This window comes from Hevea brasiliensis, chromosome 15, assembly GCF_030052815.1.
Source record: "Hevea brasiliensis isolate MT/VB/25A 57/8 chromosome 15, ASM3005281v1, whole genome shotgun sequence".
In the NCBI taxonomy this organism is placed as follows: domain Eukaryota; kingdom Viridiplantae; phylum Streptophyta; class Magnoliopsida; order Malpighiales; family Euphorbiaceae; genus Hevea; species Hevea brasiliensis.
Window position 1 is genome coordinate 42,756,805 of NC_079507.1, and position 11,802 is coordinate 42,768,606.

Below are 11,802 nucleotides of genomic sequence, written 5' to 3' on the forward strand. Positions count from 1 at the left end.
TATACTCAATGATAGCTTATTTATGTTGTTGCAGGTAAAGAAAAGGAGAAGGCTGCCAAGTGAGAGACTTGAAAGCAGCATTTTAGTTTTGACTGTGGGTATATATCGTTGGTATACTCCTATAATTTCCTTTTGATGTATGTTGTACCTATATGTATGGATGCACAGACATTGAGCAGTTTGTATTTAAAAGCATTACATTGCTATCACATTTTGATCTTGTAACTATTTGTATTTTATTTTGAGACTTATGCAAAATGTATCTTTTGTAATAATAAGTTTATTTCCTCTAATGAATGTCTACTTGATATGTAATTGAATTTTAACTATTCCCATGGAGTTTTCCGCAAAAGAATTGATAAGATAAAAAGCTATGATTTGTTTAAAATCCCTTGTAGCATAATTAATGGGTTATCGGTAGGTGTAGTTCGGTAATTCATTCGGTATGCTACGGGAACATGTTATGCCTTACAAGGGATAAGATGTGACAAATAGGCCAAGACCCACGAGGGACTATGGAGCTCCATCTATCTAAGGATTCTAGCCCAGCGTTACAAGACCCACAGTAGAGGCCAACAATTTTGAACTCAAACCGGCATGGCTTCAGATGATTCAACAGACTCAGTTTGGAGGTTCACCTATAGAAGATCCATACTACCACCTCCAGTGCTTTCTTGCCCTATGTGTTGCATTCAAAATAAATGGAGTCTCTGATCAAGTTATAAGACTCAGAGCATTCCCATCCTCTCTTTGAGATAAAGCGGGGAAGTGGTTACTCTCTTAACCAGTTGGAATATTCACCACTTGGGAAGACCTCTCGCAAGCTTTTCTAGCAAGGTATTTCCCACCTGCGAAGACTGCAAAATTAGGGTTGAATTCAACACCTTTAGGCAAAAGGAAAGTGAATTACTCTATGACGCATGGGAGAGATATAAAGACTTACATAGGGAATGTCCACACCAAGGCATAGAAGATTGGCTCCTGGTTCAAAATTTCTATAATGGGTTATTGCCCTCTATAAGGAGCACAGTAGATTTAGCTACGAAAGGAGACCTAATGGAGAAAATAGTAGGAGAAGCCCTTGAACTTCTGGAGAGGGTCGCTTATCACAACTATGAGTGGTTGAATGACAAGGGAGATATAAGAAGATGAACAGGGATCATGGAATTAGATGCCCTAAGCATGACAAATGCTCAGTTTGATTAGCTCACCAAAAGGCTTGACAGAATGCAAGCCAATGCTATAGGGATGAGCAACCAACACTACGACAGCTGTGGAGGAGGGTATATGACTTCAGAATGCAACAGCTTTAATGAACCCTCTATAGAACAGCTAAACTATGTGAATAACGGAGGAAACTTCAACCAGAGGCAGCTTAACAATCCATATTCAAACACTTATATCCCCGGATGGAGAAACTACCCTAATTTCTCATGGTCCAACTCGCAAAATCAACCCATGAACAAACAGCAAGGGTATAGACCACCAGCACCCCCAGGTTTTTAGAACAGAGGACAAAACCTTGCACAGCTGCCACTACCTCCTCAAAGCCAATAGCCTGAACCAAAGTTGACTATGGAATCCATGATGTGAAGGAGCGAAAGCATGAAAAACACAAGTTTATATCATTAAATTCAAAAAATTTTCACCTAGGGTCACATGCATCATGCAAGATTCATTTTTATCTATTTGATTTCAATGATAAACAGCATATTAAAACTCTTTTAATATGTTTTGGATCTAGATTTGCCATTTAAGATTTTAGAATTAATCAGATTAATTCATTAGAACCCTATATTAGATCAAGAATAAGTGCACTAACCTTTTGATGCACTGTAGTGTGTTTGGCACTTTTGGGATGCATCTTAGGACACCAGATGTTGTACCTCTAGCTTGTCCACACCAAGATCACCTATGGCAGCCCTTGAACAGCTTCTAAAGCTTTTTCTATGAATTAGAAAATTAAGTTTTGCCTTTTAAGAGATTACAGATGTAAACAGGACACTAGAAACAATTTCTAGTATTTTTAATTCAAGAGATTATTGTCTAATCTCTTTGAATTGATGAGAGATGAAGAAGAAGAGAAAGGATGGTAGCACAAAGAGATGAATGGCAGCTTATGTTTTTGTTCTTTTATCCTTACACTTATAGCTAGGTCACCACTTAAAACCCTTGCCACATGTCACCCTCTGATTGGTTCTAGGTTTAATTGACCCAATCACATTGTACCAAGTGTCAAACCTATATTTAATCTTGACTTTGATCATCTTACATGATTAAAAGACATTTGGCAAGCTTATGTGTAGTGCCATGTGTCACCATCTCATGGTTCCACGTGTCATCCTGTGAGATGACCAAAATACCCCTGTATCTTAATTTTGAGTTCTCAACCCAAAATAATTATTTCTCTTCTTCTAATCAATTTATATCAAATATAAATTAATTAATTAATCTTTATTAATTAATTTTTCATTAATTAAATTCATATTTAAACACTTTAAATATAAATTTAACTTATACTATACATCCAATAACCTAGATTTGGTTTCAAGCCATGCTAGGGACTTTACAATCTAATTGCAAACCAAAACTATTTAATTAATCAATTAAACTCTTTAATTAATTAATTAAATCATATTTAGTTTGGTGATTACTTGTGTATGTGTGTGACTTACTAGGCTTATCACTAATTGGTAATGAGACATGATATCAACTCTTAATATCATTAGAACTCTTTCTTACCATAAATAATTTCTCTAAATCATTTTATGCACATAATAGACCATGGTTAACACCTAGCATAGCTTGTCATGGCCACCCAATCAGTAATAAGGTTTACCTTAAATGAACCTATAATCATAAGTTACCATGCACTAGAATCTCTCTGTTACAAAATCTCAATTCGAGCTGGAGTCATGGTTTATGTTAAACCCCATTTGCTATGAATATTATGTTCTCTTTTAATTCCAGTTCTTGATTAAAATATTTTTCTCATCAGAAACTCTTTTCTGATTAAATCTATCTGTCCAGGCTAGGAACTTGAAATATCAAGAACAATTAAATGAACATAGGATTTTATTCCTATTTACTTAGAGGAACAGATTCCATCTTGATGAACACCTACCTCCATATATAACTAGTAGGAGCCAACACATGCCCAAACACCTCTATATTCGGTAGTGCGTTCTACTGTTCCGGTGACCAGTATCTATCCGGACAGTTAGGATGCCTGGAATTATACTTAAATGTTAGTGAGGATACACGAAATATTGAAATATAATAGAGGAAAATACAAGAAAAATTAAGGAAAAATAAAAGAGAGAAAATGAAACTAAGTTAAACGAGCCAGCACCGCAGCGATGGGTGACCATATGGGAAAGTTACGGCGCAGGCAATAGCCAACCCCAGGACTGCGGGAGACCCTTGCAATTAAGTTTCGAGATATAATTAAAGACTTATTGAAGCATAATTGACATTAGAAATGTCTAAGAAAAAATAATGAATTAGTACAAAGAAAAAATAAAAAATCGAGAAACCGACAAAAATCGGTGTTACTGAAAAATCAGGAATACAAACCGAATAGGGACATTTTCGTCAATTGACACCCCGAATTACCTTTTGACCTCAATGTACATTTAAAAATGAGTGATAGAAAACTTTGAAAATGTCTTAAAAATTAAAATTGTGATACATTATATTAATAGTGCAAGAAATGGGGTATAAATTGAATAATTAAACTCTTAACATATAAAATTACTTAATTAAAAGTGAGTGGACCACTAAGTACTATATAAAGCTTGAAAACTCTGAAATTCTCTACTAACATTCTGCCTTCATCTTTTTCCTCAAGCACTAGCTATGGCCAAACCCAATTTCTCCCAAAAAGCTCCCATGGCCGCCTCATTACCAAGCCTAAATCTCCATGATCCAAGCTTCAATTCTTATACTTTCCTTCACTAAACTTTATCCTCATACCTTGGGCAGTATATTGGGAGTAAAAAGGGAAGGATTTGAAGAAGTTTTAGCAAGCTCCAACAAGAGGTATGTGTCCATTTTCTTCCCTTGCTTAATTAAAACTTGTGCTAAAGTTGTGGGTAGTATTTCGAGTGAAGAAATTTAAAGAAATGGTTGAGTTATGGGATTGTCCATTTTTGGTAGCCATGGAAGGTGAGTTTGCTTGAGTTTTTCCTACATGCAATTGATGGAAATTAGTGCTAAATAAGTCAATTTGAATTATTAGTAAATTAATCTCCATGTATGTGTTATTGAGCATTTGATTTTAGGGTTTGAAAGGGGAATTTAATATCTTAGCAAACTCCCATTGTTGGTAACCCTTAAACTCATGAAATTATGTATGATTTTATGAAATTATTGATGAATTATGATGGTATTGAATTGGGGCAGTAGGTGAAATTGATATAGAAGTGTATGTGTAAGTTAAGTGTTGATGTATATTGAAGTTGGGTTGAATTAGATGTTAAACATTAATGGGTATTGTGTGCCTTGAACTCTTGATGTATTCTGCCCAAAATGTCTTTGCTAGAATTGTGTTAAATATATATAGAAGTTCCATGAATAAATATTGAAGTATTGGGAGGAGGAGGATTGCTAAATTGAGCGTGTAAATTCTCGTATGCAGGTTGTGATTGTTGGCAGTGTATAAATTAGGTTATAAGTATAAAGTTGTGACTTCAATTGGTATGAGGCCAATTGGAGGTAAAACTAGACTAAATATGGACCAACTTTCATGCAGAAAGCTTGCCAAAATTCTATCCAAAAAAGGACCTCAAACTTGACCTAATTCGCAATTGGTAACTTGGTAAACCTAGAAATTGAACAGTAGCTATTCTTTTGGCCATAACTCACTCAAAACATATCCAAATGACCTGAAATTTATATGGTTGGAAAGCTTAGACATAGGGCTACAACTTTAGTGGAGACCACCAAGCCCAGAAATGCCAATTACCAATTCAAAATGATCGCCAAAGTTGGGTTACAAAAACTGGCTGAATTGACTTTGACCTAAAAATAACCTAAACTATGCAATATAAGTGCAACTTGACCAGCAATAGTAAAATGACCATAACTTGGTCCATAGAACTCCAAATGACATGAAATCAGTCCCAAAATTTCAATAAGACATAGATATACAATATTGGTAATTTGAACAAAACCTAAAAATCAAGGAAACTAGGTCAATTAACTTGAATAAATTGGCACACTAAATCTGAAATTAGCACATTTGACCATAAAATCCAGAAAATTCAAATAAGCATATCTCCCACCAGAAGTGTCCAATTTAAATGAGCCATACCAATCTGGAAAGCTAAGAAAAAGACCTAAAACATTGTTTTAGACAATTTCCTCAAATTATAAATGAATAAGATTAGAATTTAAGGTCAAAGCCATTAACCTAATTGAGGACCATGCCAATATAGGACCTTTGAGTCCAAGTTAACAATTTGTCTATAAAGAATTCTATAAGGCTTGAAAAATGGTAAGCAAAATTTCTGTTTGTCCCTAAGACATAGGGCAACAATACTTATAAAGAATGCTAGATCTCAATGTGATTACAAACAGTCCAAATAAATTAGTAAATTCAGAACCTAAAATGCCTAAAAAGGAAACTAAAATTTAGATTTGACCTAGTTATGGTTAATTGACCATAACTTGAGCTATACAACTCCAAATGGAGTGATTTAGAAATGAAATTAAAGAAGACACAATAAGAAATAATTTAATAAAGAGAAATTTATTAAATTTACACTGTAGCTTGGTATAATAGACAGTAAACATTGGCCATGAAATCTGGAAAATAGCAATAAAATGCAATAAGCTTTAAAATCAAATTGGTAACATATACCAACACTTAGAGACTATAAAATATGACAAATTAGGAACATTAAAATTAATTCACTTAGTGCGTATTAATGGTTAACATTATAGGTTGACTAATGAAATGAATTGAAGAGAATAGTACCAAGAAAATTTAGATATTGGATTTTATTGTTAGAAACAATTTAACTGAGTTCTAAAACACTTTAAATTGTGTGTTTCAGTTGAAAAAGATATTGAAAAGCATAAGAAACATTGAGTTAAGCCCTAGAGGCGACTCAAATCAGGTCTGTGCACAATACTTTTTATATTCACTATTTTTACTAGAAAACATATTTGAAGAAATGAGTTATGAATAATTTTTTATTGTTTTGGCTTTGGGAATTTTATTTGGAAATTATTATGTTGCCTACTTTGTAAAAGGAAATTTTGAGATAAAATGTGATTTATGTTTTGTATGAAATATTTAAATATTGTGATTTAAAATTATTTTTTATTCACACTTGGCATGGCAATATCACTATGTTCCTCCTCCATTTATGGGGTGAGTATGACTATATTCCTCCCTCTCTGGCTTGCCAGTCTGAGATGAGTTTGGATGAGTACTCATTAGCTAGCTAGCCATCTCCCTCATTGATTTCGATTAGTGGGGTGAGTTTGCCTTATCGTGGTGTAAAACATGGTATGTTCGGAAAATTTGTGCCATGACCTATGTTGTGTTATTGATTAGCAACACTGTGTTATTCAATTGTTTGATTAACTTTGTGTTATATGAGCTTTGAAAATTGTGACATGAAATTGTGAATCATTTGAATTGTGAATTGTCAATAAATATTTTATATACCGCATTTTAAATTTTTATTATGCACCACTGAGTAAATTTTGCTCAGCGATAGCTTTTTCATTTCTGTCGCAGGTAGACAGACAGATAAAGCAGCAAAGTAGGCTGCTTGTGCTACATTTTGGGATTCTGCCAGGTATATTGAATATACCACCTTTTTGTAATTTTTGTTGTAATATATGTGCACTGTATGTATATATTGTACTTGGTCTTGAGTAGTTGTAAACTAAAATTATAATATATTTCTCTTATCTCAGCTTTTGAACTGCTCAGTCATATTGTAGTCTATTTTTGAAAATACTGGAAATTGATGTTGAATTGAGTTTGACAAATGTTGAGAAATTTGATTTGTGTTGAGCCATATTGGAGTTTGGGATTGAACAAATATATTGGAAGTGTTTTTTATAGGTTTTTGAAGAACTGTTTTGCTCCAAATACAGATGGCACTCTGCTGAAATTTTTACAGAAATTATTGATACTTCAGATTTGTTATTGGTTTCACTTCAGTTAAAAAAAAAAATTTAACACTTGTCAAAAGTGCTCACCACTGTAAAAAGAAATAAGAAAAGGTTTAAAATCCCTTGTAGTGTATTTAATGGGTTATCAATAGACAAAGTTTGGTAATTCATTAGGTATACTACGGGATCATGTTATGCCTTGTGGAGGGGTAAGGTGTGACATGTTTTAGTGGTATCAGAGCTAGTTTTTAAATTCTGTTTTGACCTATAATTTGAATATTCTTTCTTTATAGTACAATTGCTCAATGTCATAGTTTGATACATATAGTACATTATATTATAAATATGCACTGATATGAGGAAATCTCCTTGTGTTATTTGTTCAGAAGATATAATATCCTCTAATTGACTATGGAAGAAGGGGACTGTTCAGTCGATCAATCAATAGAGGCTGAGGTACAGGGGGAAGCCCCAGCCCTTCCAAATGTGAGTGGATCAGCCGCACTAGTCCCCTCAGCACCGCAGTTCCCTTCTTAATTTGCACAGCAGATGGCTACAATGTTCCAACAGATGGCTGGTAACATGCCTACTCAAGTCCCACTGCAGACACCAGTAGTACAACCACAGCCTTCAGCTAGGCAGTACGACAAGCTGATTAAGTATGGGGCTACTGAGTTCAAGCGGAAAGTGGATCCGCTAGAGGCAGAATAATGGTTGGAAAGGATGAAAAGAGTTTTTAGGAAGCTGCACTGCACTGATGAGCTGAAGTTTGAGTACTCAGTCTCACTTCTATAGGGGGATGCATATGAATGGTGGAAAACCATTCCCCAAAGTTTGGTGGAACCCCCAGTGCTGACATGGGTTGACTTTCTCAGAGAGTTCAGACAAAAATATGTCCCAGATGCCTATGTGGACCAGAAGCTACAGGAGTTCTTAAGCCTGAAGCAAAGGAACAAAACAGTGGCAGAATATGAGAGAAACTTCTCTCGATTGAGTCATTATGCAGGAAGCCTGCTTACCACTCCTAGAGACAGATGTAAACGTTTTGAGGCCGGGTTAAGGCCTAGTCTAAGAATGTAAGTTGTGGGGTTCTGACACTAGAATTTCTCAGAGCTAATATCGCAAGCCCTAGAACTGGAAAGAATTGAGAATGAAGAAACAGTTAAAAAGGGTACAGAAGAAAAAGAGAAAATTAGAAAGACTATTGATCAAGTTCCTGATAGCGGGTCAGGAAAAAGAAAGCACTTTGGAGGATCTAGCTCACACGAATCGAGTAGAGATAGATCTTCTGGATAGAAACCACCCTAATCGAATCAGCAAACTCAACAAAAACCTAAAAATGCACTGTTGGATCTATTTTGTGAAACCTGTGGTAAACCGCATAGTGGGGTATATTATAGAGCCATAGGAGCATGTTTTAACTATGGAGAGACTGGTCATTTTGCTAAGGATTGTATAAATCCACGTCATTCTGGATCATTTACTACACCAGAGGGATCAGCCCAAGTTTCTACCCCCAGGAGTTCACCATCAGTTAGTAAAGGCAGAGGTAAAGGTAGGGGTAGTACACCTGGAAGTCAGAGTACTGTGAATCAGCCAGAACAAGGTGATGCTCTAGCTAGAGTATACACTATGCGGCAGAGGGAAGAGGCTGAGACTTCTGACATTTTTGCTGGTACTTTCTCAATTTTTAACCAAGATATATATATATGTATTGTTTGACCCAGGGTTTGCATACTTTTATGTTAGTGGCATTGTTTGCCTTCCTGCTGTCCCTCATATAAAAATAAATTTTGATATATTAGTGGCTAGTCTTTTTGGAATTAGTTTTGGAAGAATTTGCTAGCGAAAGACATTTTTTAGAATACGATAAATTATTGAAAATCGATAGATAAAAGAGTTGTGGAAGTAAAAATTTGAATAGTTAGTTCAAATGTAACAAAGAAATGTTACGAATATGAGTAAGATTGTTGACTAGAATGGTCAGAGGACCAATGATTAGATAAATAATTTTAATATGACCTCAATGGTCATTCAATAAGGAAACATGAATCGAAATATTAGACAGAACGATAATAAGAAAAGATTAATGTTATACAAACAAATTAAATGTTGTATTAGATTGTTAAAAGTCTTACACAAATTCAAAGGAAAGAAGATTATACGATCATATAGAAAGAAGAAAATAAACGTATGACTATTGTAAGACGGCTATTGGAAAAAATTTCGCGGACGAAATTTATTTTAATGGGGGAAGAATTGTAACACCCCTATATTTGGTAATGCGTTCTACAGTTCCGGTCACCGGTGTCTGTCCGAATAGCTAGGATGCCTAGAATTATACTTAAATGTTAATAAGGAGACATGAAATAATGAAATATAATAGAGGAAAATACAATAAAAATTAAGGAAAAATAAAAGAGAGAAAATGAAACTAAGTTAAACGAGCCAGCACCGCAGCGATGGGAGACCGCACGGGGAAGTTAACGTGCAGGCAATAGCCGACCCCAGGACTGCCGGAAACTCTCGGAATTAAGTTTCGAGACATAATTAAAGACTTATTGAAGTATAATTGACATTAGAAATGTCTAAGAAAAATTAATGAATTAGTACAAAGAAAAAATGAAAAATCGAGAAACAGACAAAAATCGGTGTTATTGAAAAATCGAGAATACAAACTGAATAGGGGCACTTTCGTCAATTGACACCCTGAGTTGCCTTTTGACTCAATGTTCATTTAAAAATGAGTGATAGCACACTCTAAAAATGTCTTAAAAATTAAAATTGTGGTACATTATATTAATAGTGCAAGAAATGGGGTATAAATTGAATAATTAGACTCTTAACATATAAAATTACTTAATTAAAAGTGAGTGGACCACTAAGCACTATATAAAGCTTGAAAAATCTGAAATTCTCCACTAACATTCTGCCTTCATCTTTTTCCTCAAGCACTAGCCATGGCCAAACCCAATTTCTCCCAAAAAGCTCCCATGGCCGCCTCATGACCAAGCCTAAATCTCCATGATCCAAGCGTCAATTCTTATACTTTCCTTCACTAAACTTTATCCTCATACCTTGGGCAGCATATTGGGAGTGAAAAGGGAAGGATTTGAAGAAGTTTTAGCAAGCTCCAATAAGAGGTATGTGTCCATTTTCTTCCCTTGCTTAATTAAAACTTGTATTGAGGTTGTGGGTAGTATTTTAGGTGAAGAAATTTGAAGAAATGGTTGAGTTATGGGACTGTCCATTTTTGGCAGCCATGGAAGGTGAGTTTGCTTGAGTTTTTCTTGCATGTAATTGATGGAAATTAGTGTTGAATAAGTCAATTTGAATTGTTAATAAATTAATCTCCATGTATGTGTTATTGAGCATTTGATTTTAGGGTTTGAAAAGGGGAATTTAATGCCTTAGAAAACTGCCATTGTTGGCAACCCTTAAAATCATGAAATTGTGTATGATTTTATGAAATTATTGATGAATTATGATGGTGTTGAATTGGGGGCAGTAGGTGAAATTGATATGGAAGTGTATGTGTAAGTTAAGTGTTGATGTATATTGAACTTGGGTTGAATTAGATGTTGAACATTAATGGGTATTAGGTGCCTTGAACTCTTGATGTATTTTGCCCAAAATTTCTTTGCTGGAATTGTGTTGAATATATATAGATGTGCCATGAATAAATATTGAAGTATTAGGAGGAGGAGGATTACCAAATTGGGAGTGTAAATTTTCTTATGCAGGTTGTGATTGTTGGCAGTAAATATAAAGTTGTGACTCCAATTGGTATGAAGCCAATTGAAGGTAAAACTAGACTCAATATGGACCAACTTTCATGTAGAAAGCTTGCTAAAATTCTATCCAAAAAAGGACCTCAAACTTGACTTAATCCGGAATCGGTAACTTGGCAAACCCAGAAATTGACCATTTGAACAGTAGCTATTCTTTTAGCCATAACTCACTCAAAATAGATCCAAACGACCTTATATAGTTGGAAAGCTTAGACATAGGGCTACAACTTTGGTGAAGACCACCAAGCCCAGAAATTCCAATTACCAAGTCAAAATGATCACTAAAGTTGGGTTACAAAAACTGGCCAAATTGACTTTGACCTAAAAATGACCTAAACTATGCAATATAAGTGCAACTTGACCAGCAATAGTAAAATGACCATAACTTGGTCTATAGAACTCCAAATGACATAAAATTAGTCCCAAAATTTCAATAAGACATAGATCTACAATATTGGTAATTTGACTAAAACCCAAAAATTAAGGGAACTAGGTTAATTAACTTGATTAATTTGGCACACTAAATCTGAAATTAGCAAATTTGACCATAAAATCTAGAAAATTTAAATAAGCATATCTCCCACTAGAAGTGTCCAATTTAAATGAGCCATACCAATATGGAAAGCTAAGAAAGAGACCTAAAATATTGTTTTAGATAACTTCCTCAAATTATAAATGTGTAAGGTCAGAATTTAAGGTCAAAGCCATTGACCTAATTGAGGACCATGCCAATATAGGACCTTTGAGTCCAAGTTAACAATTTGTCCATAAAGAATTCTATAAGACTTGAAAAATGATAAGCAAAATTTCTGATTGTCCCTAAGACATAGGGCAACAATACTTATAAAGAATGCTAGATCTCAATGTGATTACAAAT

At 34.5% G+C, this 11,802-nt stretch overlaps 1 non-coding gene across 1 annotated transcript; it reads right to left on the minus strand.

Moving 5' to 3' along the window:
- Positions 1–861: 861 nt before the first annotated feature.
- On the minus strand, positions 862–968 carry LOC131174319 (small nucleolar RNA R71). The gene has a single exon (XR_009144567.1). It is a non-coding gene; the product is annotated as a small nucleolar RNA R71 (small nucleolar RNA).
- Positions 969–11,802: the final 10,834 nt, after the last annotated feature.